General features: G+C 44.1%; 1 protein-coding gene and 1 long non-coding RNA gene across 6 annotated transcripts in view; one reads left to right on the top strand and one right to left on the bottom strand.

The window, feature by feature from the left end:
* The window catches only part of NTM (neurotrimin), a 948,645-nt gene that overhangs the window by 141,879 nt on the left and 790,884 nt on the right, over positions 1 to 15,882 (top strand). The window lies entirely within an intron of this gene.
* LOC106006981 overlaps positions 13,545 to 15,882 on the bottom strand; it is a 42,396-nt gene continuing 40,058 nt past the window's right edge. For all 4 annotated transcript variants that reach the window (XR_001181413.2, XR_001181415.2, XR_001181417.2 and 1 more), the window contains one exon: positions 13,545 to 14,913. This is a non-coding gene — a long non-coding RNA (uncharacterized LOC106006981). The remainder of the gene's footprint in view (positions 14,914 to 15,882) is intronic.

Here is a 15,882-nt window from a genome sequence, read left to right as displayed (position 1 = left end):
ACATGGAACGCACAGAAGGTGACATTCTGTCTGTAACAATAGGTTATAATTATCATGTCTCTCATTTGTATTCCATTTTACAGCTTCTTGAATTGTTTTCACATGCATTATCCCGTTTGATTCTGCTTACAAAGCTGAGATGTAGGCAATTATTCATGTCTTCCTTCACTCACCGAATATTTATTGAGGCGCTGGGGAAGCCAAGGTGGTTAAGACAGGCGTGGTTCTGCCCTGGTGGAGCTTATATTCTAGATGAAAAAGATACCACCTTTTCCATGTCATGGCTGACATAGCTAAGCCTAGAGAAGTTGAAAGTCTCCAATCTGTCACGTTTTAAGTGCAAGGGAAGGGCTAGAACCCAGATCCATGGACATTAACCCTAGGGCTTCTCCTACTTCACCCGGCTGTTTCCTGAGGACACAGGAAGTCTTCATCACACCCAGAAGCTGTGTTTCAGGAGTTGGGTACTTGGAATTCAGGACACGTTCTCCCATAGAAATTATGTTATAAATGGTTACTATGTTACAAGGCCATTCAACAAAAGCCCAGTTAACCCATTTAACCCATAATGTAGCTGAAGCGGTGCTTCTAATAGGACAATTTCTTCCCCTGCTACACCATTGGGAAGGTATTCAAAACTGATGCTGTGTGAGTAAAATCAACTTTGGGTCTTTCGATTTCCTTAGTTACTGCTCACTGTAGGCAGGGCACCGTCCCAGTGTAACAGCCCCACTTCCCTCCATTTGTTTATTTTCATTTTATTTTCTGCACTGTATTTGCATGTGTTGCAAGGAGCTGAGATATATATATGCAGTAAGCTTGGTTTGTGTGGATTGTATGCTATTAAATGAGTAAATGATTGTCTGGCTTAAGGACAAATATATAGCTGTTTCCATAGATACCTGATCATAATAACTAATTAGAACAACATGTTTTCTAAAGCTTATTTCAGGGGCATTTCCGATATAACATACTCCAAGCATCCCATAATACAGCTATATTTTTCTTTTTATTTCTCTTAAGTAGCATCAGCAAATAACCTCTGATGCCTTTAACAGAGACTAAATGAATGAAAATCAGGAGTTTTGTCATTTGATATGTTGAAGTAGCATTAGGTAAATATTATGCCTCCCCTACTTTTCTGAACAGTAATCAGATTAGCTACTTCCAGGGTTGGCTGCATGGAGAAAAACCCTGAATTCAAAATTGAGATCTTGGGACATATCTCTCCTTAACTTCTGCTGGCCCCTTCTCCCACCTAAGACTTCACTAGGACCAGAAACCTGCTTGGTGGGGAAGCATGCAGTTAGTTCTGACGAACCCAACTCTTCTTTACCTGTAAGTCTCCATAAGAGGTAATATCTTGCATGTGGTACCTAGGAGGTGGTGAGTAGGGTCTCCAAATTCTGTCTCCATTCACATTTGCATCATAGAATCACCAGATAATACAACATCAAATTTCTGAGTGATCTTATAATTTGTCTAGTGTTGGTAATGTAAGGGCTGCCAATAATAATAATAATAATAACAATACTGTTATTATTATTATTATTATTATTGTTATTTACTGAGCATCCTGTGTGTGGAGGAACAGCTCTGGGTACTTCATAAAGATTCTCTTGAGTCCTCTTGACAATCAGATATTATCACAATTTTAAGATAAAAAATTTAGGCGACTGTCCTAAGACCATAAAACTTATAAATGGTAGAGATGAAATTTGAAGCCAGGAGTCTGTTGGCTCCACTCCATCAAGAAGTTCAAAGGACTCTGGGAAACAACAAATGTCAGTTCTCTTTAATATCTGTTCACCATCCGTAGGTGGTGTCTAAGACAGCAGTTTGATTTATGAACATCCTTAGATCTTGACTCTTTCTTAGGAACTCAGGGAGCAGGAAAAGCTTTTTAAAAATCCACCCAAATAAAATTGATCTATGATGCTTAACTCTGATTCTATCCTTTGTGTCTTATGACAGCTGCCAGTCATTATTGCCATGCCCTTACTTTATCTTGACAACTGTATACTACTCTTTTTTTTTTTTAAAGATTTTATTTATTTATTTATTTGACAGAGAGAAATCACAAGTAGATGGAGAGGCAGGCAGAGAGAGACAGAGGGAAGCAGACTCCCCGCCGAACAGAGAGCCCGATGCGGGACTCGATCCCAGCACCCTGAGATCATGACCTGAGCCGAAGGCAGCGGCTTAACCCACTGAGCCACTCAGGCGCCCCATATGTATACTACTCTTAAAGGGAAATTTTTTTTTCCTGAAAACTACCACTTGGCACCCCTCAGTCCAAGTATGTGCTAAAAGGGATCTACACATATTTGAGTCAAGATATGTTTGCCTCAACTCCTAATTTATTAAGAACTCTATAGCCATACATCACTACCTTCTGCTTCCCCTGTGTGATCTTTGAAGACTTTTATATCTGAATTTTCCATCAATCCATGTTTCTCTTCTTTCTAATATAATAATAGGTTCAACTTCTTTTGGAATCATATGCAAAGTAAAATTTAAATTGCTGTCTTTTATATGAAAAGATACATATATATGAAAAGATACAGATATATATAAAAATACAACAGCAAAGAGTGGCTCTGGTTTCCTGGATTAAAGAAAGAGATGGGTCATTTCATGGTTGCTAATCAAGCTCATGGGTATATATTGATTAACTGCTGGGGCCATCCAGGATCTCCCTGTCCCTCCAAGTCCAGCATGTACAGGGTGGCTTCTGAGCAAGTCTTTTTTTCCTTAGGATTATTGGTAACTGGAAGTTACCAATAATTACTGGAAGAAGGGTAGGAGATTTGAGAGAACCAAAGTCAAGCTCCATACAAATCAGCTGGTTCATGAATTAGATGACCAAATGCATTGTTAACAATATTTGAGGGACAACGGGGGAAAAGCCCATCCATTGATTTGTGTGGTGTTTCCTTTTTAGCTAATGTAAGTGCAGAAATAAAATAAAATGATCTGCTGAAGTCTTTACTGATATGCATTTCATTGCAACTACTGTGCAATGCACAGTTGAATTGATGAGCTATCAGGGTTATGTGTTTCTGTAAAACAGAGGCATCTAACTTGGAAACGCTTTCTCTAGGGAAACAGACCTATTTGAGCTAAATCAAAACAAGATTACAGAGTGATTAAAGTGCTACAAATAAGACCTATGTGGAAAGGTTGGAGGAACTGGGATCATTTAACGTGGGACAGAAAAGCTGCAAGGAGATTTCAGGAAAACTTGAAGAGTCTAAAACATTCTCCATTCTCTTGTCTGCCTTCATAGAGCAATGGGCAAGAGACAATCTTAGGCTGCATTATGAGGGATTTAGTTCAGCCAATGGCTCTCAAGCTCCAGCTGTGTGTTAAAACTACTCAGCAACCCTTTAAAATACACTGTTTGCTGGGTCTTACCCCAGACTAATGAATCTCCAGAAGCGAGACCCAAGAATCAGTATTTGGTGATATGGAGCCAGAGACGGGAATTACTCAGCTGACCAGAAGGACAAAGCTCAGGACAGCCTTGGTCCCAGGAACTGGTGAGGAAATCATCTATAGGGATCTTTAAAATCTAGGTGAGATTGGTTATGACCGTGTAAATGGACTCCCCATTTCTGACTCAGACATTTTCTCGGCTACTAAGTGGTCTGGGAACCTTCAGTCACGGAGAGCATCTGAGCACAGATTCTCAATTAATATGTGTTGCATGAATGAATGAATGCTGAAAGTCTTCAAAAAGGAGAGCCGGCAGTTGTAATGCTAGTCTGTAGAGGTGAATTTCAGGAATGGCTTCCCAAAAGCAAGTGTCACTTAAACTAAGAAAATGCCACCAGACATTGTGATTCATAAACATCTACTATACTTCAAGACTCTGAAATCAAAGAATGGAAGAGATAGAAGTCAGACTTCAAAGGCCAGCAAAGAAGTGGGTGGTAGGGAAGCTGAGGTCGTATATGTTGATGATTCGTTTGTGAGGTTTGAAAGTCCAGAAGAGACAGTGAGTTACACTTAGGTGTGAGTTGTTTTCTTTGTCAGTGTGAAGATAAAGAGTAAGGATGGGGTTGGGGAGGGTTGAGATGCTGGGCAGAGTAGTGTACCTGAGGGAAAAAGTCTCCAGGAGCCATGAGATTGAAGACAAGGGTAGAGGGCTTCTCAGAGTAAGTTGGGAGGTATGCCTCTCATCTAGTAGGTTGTTGTTAAACTATACTACAACCATACTGATGTGTGGGTCAGGAATTTGGTCAGAGTTCAACTGGACGATTCTTCTGCTTCATGTTGTATGAACTAGGGTCCGTTAGTAGTATTTGGCTGGTGACTGCATAGGTACATCTAGAGGGTTCAAGAGAGCTTTCCTCACATACCTTGCTGCTTTGTAAGATCATAGTCATCATACACTTGGGGTTCTTTTCCTGTCCATGGAGACTCAGGACATTTCTATGTGATCGCTCTAGGAGGGGTGACTGGCTTTGATGTAGTAACCTAGAACTCCAAAGGGACCATGATGGATGCTGTCAGTTTTCTCATGCTGGGCCTGCACTGGCACAGTGTCACTACTGCTACCCTCAATTGGTCTATCAAAGCACGGAGGCTGGGTCAGATTCAGAGAAAGCATAACTGAGACCCACCTCTCAATGGTGGGGCTATCGAATAATTTGTGGCCATGTTTAATCTGCCACAGTCATTCCCAGATTGAACAGATGAACAGAGAAATGACAGTTTCAGGGTAGAAAATAGTGAAAATTCAGTAGTACATACAGTGAATAGCAGGTACATGTAAGTAAAACCTGTTAAGACAAAAGAGTGTATGTGGGGTTTTGGTCTAAGACTAATCTGGTTTCTGACACAACCAATTTATTAACCAATTACTGTTTCTTCAACTCTAAAGTGCTCTAAAGTGTGGTTACTAGGAGGACCTACCTGACCCTGAAATTGGGTTCTTTAAGAAGCAGAGCCTGAGACAGAAGTTAGCAAAAAGTTGTTAGTTGAGGAGTGTCCTTGAAATGAACACCTGTGGAAAGGTGAGTAAGGAAGCAGGACTGGACAAGAGACAATGCGAATGTGATGGTGAGGCCAATACCCCCTCTGTGTACTCCACAGGGAGGAGCCTCTGTTGACAATGGCCCTTCAGAGTAACCCCCAGCAGGCCGAGGTGGCCAGGTCTACTGCAGCGTGGGCGGCCTGGGAAAGAGGAAAGACCCTTGAGTAAGATGGCTCTCTCCAGCTAAGAGTGTCCCTGAGGAGGCTGGCAGCGAGTGGCACCTGCCTCTGGAGCACCACGTTCTCATTGGAGGAGGATCTCGGCAGTGCACCCATGTCCACAGCTCGGCTTTAGCCATAATTACAGACCCTAGCACAGCTCTTGGATGCTGTAAGCACCATATTAACATCAGCCATTGTCTGCCAGTAGTGGTTGTGAGAAAGGGTGGCAGGCCAGATGAGAGAGGAGGCGTACTGAGTGATGATGTGGAAAAGGAGCTGGAGGTGGCTAGTGAGACTGTGTGAGGCTTGTCCTCAGCATTTCCCAGAGGCCGGGTGGGCAAGGAGTCAAAGGTAGCTAGAAAACGCCTAGCTAATGGAGTGGGCAAATTTGGAAAATTGCTAATACATTCCCAGGCCAGTGTCAATAAGGTAGTGTTCTCTTCACTGTGAAGGTCATGAGACGGCAATTGTTCTCTTTCCCACGGTTGCTCAACACCGCTGGGGCAGGAGGTAATGGAGACATAATGGGCTCTGGGTTCAGATCCCAGCTCTCCATTCACCAGATGGGTGAACCTTAGCAAGTTAATTAATCTCTCTGATCTCCGGTTTCCCCATTTTAAAGTGGAGATCACACTAGCAAATGTGCTGGGTGACTCTAGTGGTAATGTGTATCTAAATTGCCTGGAATAAAGGCCTGTGATCAACAAGTAGAAATGTTTATGATAGATGGGGTCATTTGTGAGCTGTCTCCTTTCTCCATTCAGAAATTATGTGAATGTGAAATGTGAAAACATGTGAATCCCAGAGCATTCTGATTCAACCAAAACATGGATTAAGCAGGCTCTGTATCAGGCACTTGAACACACTTGCCTTCTCTTGAGCCTCACAGAAGTACCTGTGGGCAACAGTACTGCCCCCTTTCACGGGTAAGGCAACTGAGGCTCAGAGAAGCTAAGGGCCAAAGAGGTTAATTTGTGCATGAGGCAGCATCGTACCGATGTCTTAGCTGTAGGTTACCCTTTCTACTGCACCATAATTATCGGCCCCAAAGCGAGGCATAGGTCGAATGTTTCTCTGCCCCCCAGCATCCAGCAAGAGCCCCTGGTCTGCAGCAGTGTTCATACTGACAGGTCGGGTATTTCAGGATGGCTGGTCGCCCCAGGCTAGAGCGTGCATCTCCACCATCAGTTTGGACTGTCAGCTTTCTTCGTCATGATTAAAAGAAGGTAGAGGAGGAGGAGAAGGACTAAAGAAATCATCTTTGTACATTTTAATCTGAGCTGTTTTTTGAGCAGCATGATAAGGCAGGTTGTGGAAATGTCAGCTTCTCCTTATCTCTAATTGACTTAAGTGGAGGCAGCTCTAATCCTTGTGTGCACAGGAGCCTGGAGTGGAGAGATGCGGCCAATTGATTCCTATTTTTAATTAACACATGAGCCGCTTAAAAACAATAGTATGTTGGGGGCAGTTTGGGAGCAGGAGGAAATTCGAGGAAGGGTCGTCTCCACCGCAGGGACATTTCGAGCAATATTGGCAAGTGTCGGTGTTTGATTTGAATCTGGACTGGAGTGGGGCTAAGCCATGTGTCTCCTGCATGGACATCTTCGCTGCTAGGGTAACAGGGAAGCTGAAGGGAATGGGAAGACTCTTTCACTCACTAAGCATCGTGTTGGGGAGGCGGGAGCCTCGGGATGTGTGCTGGTGCATGTTGACCCCTCTACTGGTCTTCATGGGGGTGCTTGTGCAGGAGGAATTAATGAAGTAGGGGTTTCAGTCCCATGTAGACCCGGGCCATGAGACTTCTCTCAGGCTACATGTTAGCTGTGGTTATCCATACCAAAGGCTAGAATATGGAGTAATTTTTGCCCACACCATGGCTGATGCGCTTATAAGGAAACGCCGGGCACTCAGAGCTTACTACCTATTCTCATTTTATGTGTTTGGTTTAAATGGATCTTCTTTGGTCCCCGTTCCTAGAAAGTAACATGATTCTGAACTCCAGCTTGGTTAACTGCTGCCCTGATTTCAATGAAATTGCTTCTTTCTCCCACCGTTGGGAGCGGGAGTTTGTATTTGGCACTCTTGTACATTTAATGATGGATTACCTGTCTCGTATCAGCTTGATCACATCTACGATCAAAAGGTATCTTCTGTGTTCAGCCAGCATCACCTCTACCTGGACAGTCCTCTTGCCCTGCCTGTTCTAGCTCCCACATTAGTTCCCTGGCATATCCCTGTATGGGTAAGTTCTAAAATTTGCTTTTTCTGCTGGACATTGACATTTGAACTCTGCTCTGCGCTAGGTGGGGATAGGAAAGGAAGAAGCCTCCCTGTTGAACTAGCTTCCCAAGACCTATCCTTGCAAGAGCCATTTCTACTATTTCCTCCCCCCTGGCTATTTTCAGTACTCCAGCATTCCAGAGTACTTCAAGGCCAAATGACAATGGGTCACGATACCTATGGTATTGGAGTCTGAGTGGGAGGATAATGGGTTTTTAATTAGTACTCTTTAATAATTAATTAATTAATAGATGGGAGACAGGGGCATGAACAGGATGGCCTCTGGATGTTTTACTTTCTAGGATTAGAGATCTGCCTGTTTTGTAGATTTGGAAAAGCAATAAATAAAATTCACTGTTCATAACATTCTGCCCTTTCCATCCTATGAAATGTTCACACTCTTCACTCTTATTCTCATTTTGTTTACTTTCATTCTACTTTTTTGCATCTTCCCTGAAGCCTGGCATCAGAAAGACACATTGATCTGGGAATATGCTTATTTCACCATTAGAATTAAGATAAGAGTCTTAAGGATGGGGACCATGTTTTCTCCACGGAAGTAGCTCCGTAATGATAATAAAAGATGACATTTATTAAGCACTCACCTCGCATCAGAGATTGTGCTATGTCCTTTACATTTTTTCTTCATTTAATGCTCAAATCGGCTCTATGAGGGAGCCCCTGTAATATCCTCATTTTATAGTGATGAAAAGCGCATTGAGGGATGTTGAGGAACTGGTGCAGGTTTATGCAGCTAGTCAAGTATCAGACACGCCTCAACGCCTCGTCAGCAGGCAGTGCCGTTTTTCTGCGTCTAGTCCAGTGCCTGACACATACCAGGTTATCGTTTATTATCAGCTGGACGAACTGTGAGTCAGACATGGATTCTGCTTCCAGTTCTGTTATTAACGTGAACACTGTCTCTAAAGAACTGAGTTTTGTTCTTCCCTCCATCATCTCCCACAAGCCCCAGCCCCGGCAGCGTTCAGCAAATATTTAGTCAGTGGATGCCAAATGATGGTTGACCCTGGAAGTCTTTTCTAGGTTTAGCAGCTTAGGACCTCTCATTTCTCTGACCTCCCCTGACCATTCTGTGTATAGACACTTGATTATATTGTATCCGTTGTTGGTTCTGACTGTTCAGTGTGGGTGTTTCATATTCCCCAATAAATGGTGTTCTATTTCTCTTATATTCCCCATGGTGCCTAGCCCAGTGCCCAGAATGTAACGAGTGTTCAGTAAATACAGATGGAAATGGAATGGAGTATTGCTTCAGCACACTTCAAGCCAGAAGGAATACTGAAATAGCAATTACCTCCTGGGCTATTGTTTTAGTCTTCAGAGAAACTGCCATGTGGTTTGTGCTAAACAGATGTTTTTGACAGGTCAGGGAGCAGTATCCAGGCTGCTGGCTTCAGGCACAATTTGACACACTGCCACAGTGTACTTACCATCTGCCTTAGGAGTGTTGGTCTCCAGAGAGAAAGGGTGTTATGCAGCTTTTAGGAAATTCAGAGGGCAATGGTCTGAGAGAAAGTGAGACCCCAAGGTAATTGATAAAATTCCTCTAAGTGAATGAATGGTGGCCGGCATGGTTGTGCGTGGGTGCGTGGGCGCGTACACATACAGACACACAGACACACACACGCACACCACAAGACACAACCTAACTCTTCTTAAAGTTGGAGGCAGAATTTGACTCTCAATCGTGCTCCTTCCTGGAAGCGAGGAGGAAAACAATCCTCAGAGGGCAAATAGGATGGGAAAATGCAGATAGGCTCTTGGTGCCCAAGGAAATCACGAAGAGCGGTGGTAAGAGCTGGTAAGAGTAGCCAGGGAAATCATGGCCTCCCTCAGCATCTGAGACTCCAGGACTTCCTGAACACCACCTTGAAATCAAAACTGACTGATGCATGTGTTAGCTACATCACACGGTTATTTATCCAAAGAGAATAGATTCTCTAGGAAGTAATTAGGAGAAAAGTCGAGCGGAAGATGGAAACTGTGAGCCTAGAGTGGACTGTTCACCTCCCCTTGGTCATCTCCCCTGCACTTAAGCGCTTAGCATTGTTGGCAAAAAAGCATAACTGTCCCTGTTTTGTGATTCTATGAATAATTTGCCTTTTGAAAGAATGAACTCTTTTATCCTGTTCTGCCTCCTTCTTCAGCCATCCCGCACCCCTCCACCCCGCACATCCTGTAAAGCTCATTTGAGGAGCATGCGCGTGGCTTTTAGAAGGGAGCGGACTAGGAATCTGTCCATCCTTGTGCATCCGTCCCACAGCCACACCCACACCACTGCATCCATCTGAGAGCAAGTTACGTGACGCGGTCTCTCCACCTTGAACTCCCTCCGTAGATCGGGCATCAAGCCACTTTGCCGTGACACACTCCCCAGATGTTCTTTTATGGCAGGGACCATGTCTCATGGAAAGGGGCCCTCCCGGTGCCTAGCCTGGTGTCTGGGGCCCGAGAGGCACTCAATAAACACTCCCTGAACACACGAATAAAAGGAATTCGAGGTGGGTTTGAGATACACCTTCACTGCCGTGACGGGCCCTTAACATCCCATCTCAGTATATTCTTCCCCCATGAGAAGGCTGGATTCATAAGAATTCAAGGGCAGAAAGAAAAGGGAAAGAAATATGTTTACTGTGGAAGTCATCCAGCAAAGTTTGGTGCTCGGCACAAAGAAAACTTACCAGTTATTTAATTGGGGGACTTGAAAGCTCACAAAAGAGAAAGGAGGGTGGGAAATAAGAGGGAAGGGGAAGTGCTTTCCCCACTATAGGGAGGGCTGGGGCGAGAACAAAAGCCCTGTGATTCACCCGAGAAGAGAAGCTTAAAGGCCTTGGAGGACGTGCCAAGGCACCAGAGGGCCTGCCAACCTCAGCGCATGAGGGGCATTGGCCCTGTGCTGCAGCCACGGAAAGGGATTTGAGCTAAGGATGACCTTAGAACAGCTGTGCTCCAAGGCCCTTCCCCTAATTCTCTCCCTTCCCATTGCTAAAGGAAGCAAAAGAAAGAGTTAATGATTCCCCTGGAAAAGCCAAGATGGTACCTTGCTGAGAGAATTCCTTATGAAGACAAAATATGCTGGCCACTAAGGAAGAAACCTGCACTACGGGTGGGGGAGAAGGGAGAAAAGTCCTGGCGGGTGGAATGAGCACTGAGCAAAAGTAGTTACCAGGAGGAGCCCCCTCAGCAGACACAAGGCAGGCCTTGAGCAGCCAGCAGGGGCCAGGAGCTTCCTGCTTCCTGGGGCTATCTCACTGGGTCCTCGCCATCCGCATTTCATGCAGCCTAGCTGAGAAAGGTCGGTTTCAGCCAGGTTAAATAAGGAGACTGCAGAGCCACACTAGAGTGAGGATAGAACCCTACCCAGGTCAGATGCCATAGCAATGCTATTGAAGCAGAACCTATGGAGGGGAAGAAAATACTTTCTTTTCCTTGATGTTTCTCTTTCACTGCTGTCAATTGCAACAGCTTTCTCTGAGCACTTACGACTTCTCGTCTCCCCTGCGGCCCCTGCTTCTCCACCCTGCGCAGAACTAAAGCAAAACAAAGCACTTCTTAGACCAACTGGTGTAATTAAATATTTATTGAGCTCCTACTATGGGTTAGGAGTGCTACTATGTGCAGGGGATATAAAGATGAGTAAAACATTGTCCCCAAGGTAGGAAACTCCCAGTCTACCTCATGGAATCATTGTAAAGCAAGGTAGAGTGATTTAATAAGGCATGTGTAAATGCTTTCAGAAAACCAGGGGAACATTAAGACCTCTGATGTGAGGGGAATTAGCTAATGCTTCTGTGATAAGCAGATATTTTCAAGGGCAATGTGAGAAAGGCTTTCCAGACAGAAGGAACAGCATGCGCAAAAGGTCAAACCATGACAGGAACCATTGCTTTGGGGGTGAAGCAGGTCACCCAGGCCCTTTGGTGCCCAGAAAGTAGAAATCAATTTCAATCTTCACAATCTACTGCCTTAATGCACAGGAGCTTGTTTGTTTGTTTGTTTGTTTGGGGCAGTCTTTAAATTGTGGTAAAAATATACATAACATTAATTTACCACCTTAACCATTTTTTATTTTTATTTTCTTAAATCTTTTTTTAAAATCATTTATTTGAGAGAGAGAGCATAAGCTGGAGGGACAGGCAGAGAGAGAGTGAGAAGCAGATTCCCCATTGAGCAGGGATTTCCCCTCCCCCCACCCCCCAACGATGGGCTAGATCCCAGGACCCTGAGATCATGACTTGAGTCTAAGGCAGCCACTTAACAGACTGAGCCACCCAGGCACCCTCCATCTTAAAGCGTTTTAAATGTTTGTGATTCGTGGGCATTAAGTACATTCACAATGTTGTGCATCACCATCATCTACCTCCAGAGCTTTTTCATCATCTCAAATGAGAACTCCGCACCCATTAATCAGTAACTTCCCATCCCCTCTTCCTTGGGGCCCCTTGTAACTGATATTCTACTTTCTATGTCTATGAACTGATCAACTCTAAATGTTCCATTTAAGTGGAATCATACAAAATGCATCTTTTGTGTCTGGCTTATTTCCCTTAGCACAATGTTTTTAAAGTTCATCTGATTTAACTAGTATGTATCAGAACCTCATTCTTTTCCGTGGTAGAATAATATTCCACTGTATGTATAGACCACACAGTGTTTGTATACTCATCTGTTGATGGGTAACTGATGGTTTCCATCTTTTGGCTGCTGTGAATCATGTTGCTATGAACATTGGTGTACAAGATTCTGTTTAAATCTCTGCTTTAAATTCCATTAGGTATATACCCAGAAGTAGAATTGTGGATTATAGGATACTGCTGTTATTTAAAATTTCAAGGAACTGTTCACCCATTTTCCACACTGGCTGCACCACTTTATATTCTTACCAGCTCCATATGCTCCAAGTTTCCAAGCTCTCCATATGCTCACAGAAACTGGGGGTTTTCTGGGGGGTGGGGGGTGGTCGTTGTAAAGTACAGCCAACCTCCTAAGTTTTGTGGCTTGATGTGCATTTCTCTAATAATTAGTGATGTTGCACCTCATTTCATTTGCTTATTGGCCATTTATATATCTTCTTTGGAGAAATCTCAATTCTAGTCCTCATTTTTGAATTGAGTTGTTTGGGTTTTTTGGCTTCTGGTTTTGTTGTTGTTTGCTTTGAATATATAAGCTTTGAGGATGGAGGGAGCTATAGAATTGGAGCTAAACGTAACCAATAAAATTGTAAGCTTATTTCTTTTTACATTTAGTAAAACACAGCTCTGCCTTGCTGAAGTGTGAGACTGGAGAAGTATTTTAAAAGTCTGATTGTTGTTGTTATGTATGTTCTGGTATTTCTTGAATAAGCAGCTCCTCCACAGTCCCCCATGGCCAAAGGTAATAAAACTCAAAGCAGATGTGGGAATGCCAAGCTAAATAAAAACCCAGAAAACCACCAGGAAACAATCTGAAGATGTAAATCATACATTGTGAAAGCCATTGGATTAGAAACACATTACCCTTGTCTGATTTGCTAACGCCCACATGTTCCAAGGAAGCTTCAAGTGTGATTTACATCCTGACTTTTAAGAAAATGGGAAAAGGGTAATCCAGCTTGGCCTTGATGAATGCCTTTCTCTTTGTCTCTAACTCCAGCCCCGGAGAACAATGAGATGAGGTGTCTGGAAACATGCCAGTGGGGAACCTAGGCCATGGAGGACCTGTGTCCAGCAGCATAAGGGCTTCTCCTGGCCCTGACGAGATCCTAGATAGTAGGTAAAGCAAGGAATTAGCTGCTTTTTTCTAACAGATCTAGTCCAGGGTTGGAGGTCAGAATTCCTGTCCTCAAATCCTAGTTCCTCCTCTGTTTCTGGGATGACCTTGGGTTTCCCTTCTGCAAACTGGGGGAAGGAATTGTTCGAGGGTTGTGATACGGATCATAGGAAACAAAGCATGTCGTGTGTGCAATCTGACAGGAAATCCAGCTTGAGAGATGCTGAAGAAGAAGGAAAAAAATTGCAGAACCAGGAAAAAAAGTCTACAGCAGCAAAGCAGACATCCATAGAAAACAAATGGCAGTTCTGTCCAGTGCCCAAGGCAGATGTTATCTAACAGTTTTATTTGCTGTATTTTCTTGTAGATTTGAAGGCCCATCTCCCAAGGCACAGACCTCCTTCTGTGCTCCCCCAGCTCACCCTAGCATGCATAAGGCACTCTCCACAGCCCCATCAAAACATGCTGTTTGTGCCCTGGTCCTTTGAGTTACCAGGCACTCGGGTCCCACAAGCACTAATCCCCGTGGTTCCTCTCTGAAGGAGCTTTAGCGGCATTCATGAATTCAGAGTTAAATCCCTCATATCCCCCGATCCAAGTGAACAGCTGGTAGTGGATACTGATAGCGAGGAAAGAAGTCATCACTTTGTTGGGTATTTCCCTGAATAATAAGTGAGTCGCTTATGACATCTCTGGGGGCATCTGAAACTCTAGTCACCAAGCCCCTTCCACCCCCTTGCTATTAGGAAAAACTCTAACTCTGTGGTTAGAAACGTGGGTAAAGGAGAGGCTCTCCTGATGCTTATGTGGAGGTGGTATGAGCAGTGACGTCAGTCCAGGGCCAGAGGGGCTAGGGACCCCTAGGGAATCAAACTTTCATTGTTAGCATGTGGCCTCAGGCGAGTTGCAAAACGGCTCTGAATCTTGCTTCCCTCCTCTGTGAAGTGGGGCTAAAATTTTACCAGAAATTTCCTGTTGGGATTAAATAAGACAGTACACAAAATAATAAATCAATAAACAAATAAATAGGACAGCACATGACAGGGTCTGTGGCGTATCACAGGTGTTGGGTCAACGTTAGTTCTTCCGTTCCCAGCCAAACATAAATCAGCAGATTATTTCTCTGCCCAAATAAAAAAGTCTTATTATGATATTTTAGGGAGAGGTCAAGATTTGGAGGCAGAAGAGAAACTTTCAGCCACAATGATACTGGTATCCTTCTTAGGCACGGGGCCATTATTGAAAAGTCACTTACAGAAACACTTGCACTGTGGCCTCAGCAGGAAGAGGGGTGTGCTCGGTCTGAGCTGGGCTGCCTGAGTGTCTGAGCACAAAGCCCTCCAGACCATGCTGAGCCCTTGATGGCTGGTATGAACTCGGCCCGCCCCTGCTGCATAGCAGTGCGGCACAAATCCCTGCTGTATTTTCAATGGAACGAGCCGCTCCAGTGGCACTGAAGAGAGAGGGGGAAGAGGCCTTTCCTTGGAAGCAGGATTGCTCTGCACCACCACTGAACATGTTTTTAAAATTCACTTTAGATTTGCCTCTCAGGGTCCTTGATGCTGCTCGCGGAGGGAAGGTAGACAAAGCTCATTTGTCTGTGTGCCCCTGTGGCCAAGGGTGGTCCAGGTGACAGCTGTTAGCTCTGAAGCATGATGGGCCCTAGGCAGAAGGAGGACTTAATTAATCAATGCATTGATTGAGCACCTACTGTGAGCCAGGCACTGTGCTAGACACAGTGGGGTGTAGAAGACAAGGCACAGTCTTGCCTTCTGGTATCTTAAATTCTAGCCAAGGGTGATAATGCATAACCATGTGAAAAGTTAAATAGCAATAAAAAAATAAATAACAACTCAGTGCAATGCTATAGGAGATGTCACACAATGATTAATTACCGAATGAAAGGCACAGACATTAAATGCTATGGGAAAAAATCAATCAGTGCGTATTTACTGACTGCCTCATGCAGGCCTCGGATCATGAAGTGAACAACATATTTCTCAGGACCTCTGCCCTGGGCCCCTCATCTAAAGCTATTTTGAAGTTCTTGGTGACCCATTAAGTGTCAGGCAAATGGCATCAATGTCCTTATCAGAATCTCTGTCCCTCCCATCCCAGATGCTCAGGCGTAGTGTTTAGGTCTCCAAAGAGAAGAAGGCAGGGAACGCCATCACCCCCAACAGAGGCTGTCACCCAAAACTTCTGGTTTGAAGCCGTTATGATATGGCCTTGAAGCTCGCGCATCTGTCTCTGTCATAGGAGCACAACCCATCCTAAATCCGGGGCTTGCTTTACTAGCTTTACTTCCTTTTTTTAAAAAAAATTTAATTTTTAAAATTTAAATCCAATTAGCCAACACACAGTAGCTTCCCTTTGTCACTGCTTACTATAATTGAGATGCAGAAACAACTCCCCAACATGGCTGACTGAATGTTTATAGCATGCTGTTGACTTAACGTGTGACTATTGCCAAACACACCTGATATCTACAGCAGAACTCTTAGGTGTGGACAACGCCTTCCGGGAAAGAACGACTCAGTGTCAAAAAAGTCAATACTCGTAATAAATGTATAGGTTGGGTGGTTAGGTGGCAGGGCTCACTCTTCTCCTTGATAGAAAACTGGGGGGGAG

Source organism: Mustela putorius, unplaced genomic scaffold (assembly GCF_011764305.1).
Source record: "Mustela putorius furo isolate JIRA1106 unplaced genomic scaffold, ASM1176430v1.1 tig00000460_pilon_pilon_pilon, whole genome shotgun sequence".
Taxonomy (NCBI): domain Eukaryota; kingdom Metazoa; phylum Chordata; class Mammalia; order Carnivora; family Mustelidae; genus Mustela; species Mustela putorius.
This window is presented reverse-complemented; position numbering and strand designations above follow the sequence as displayed.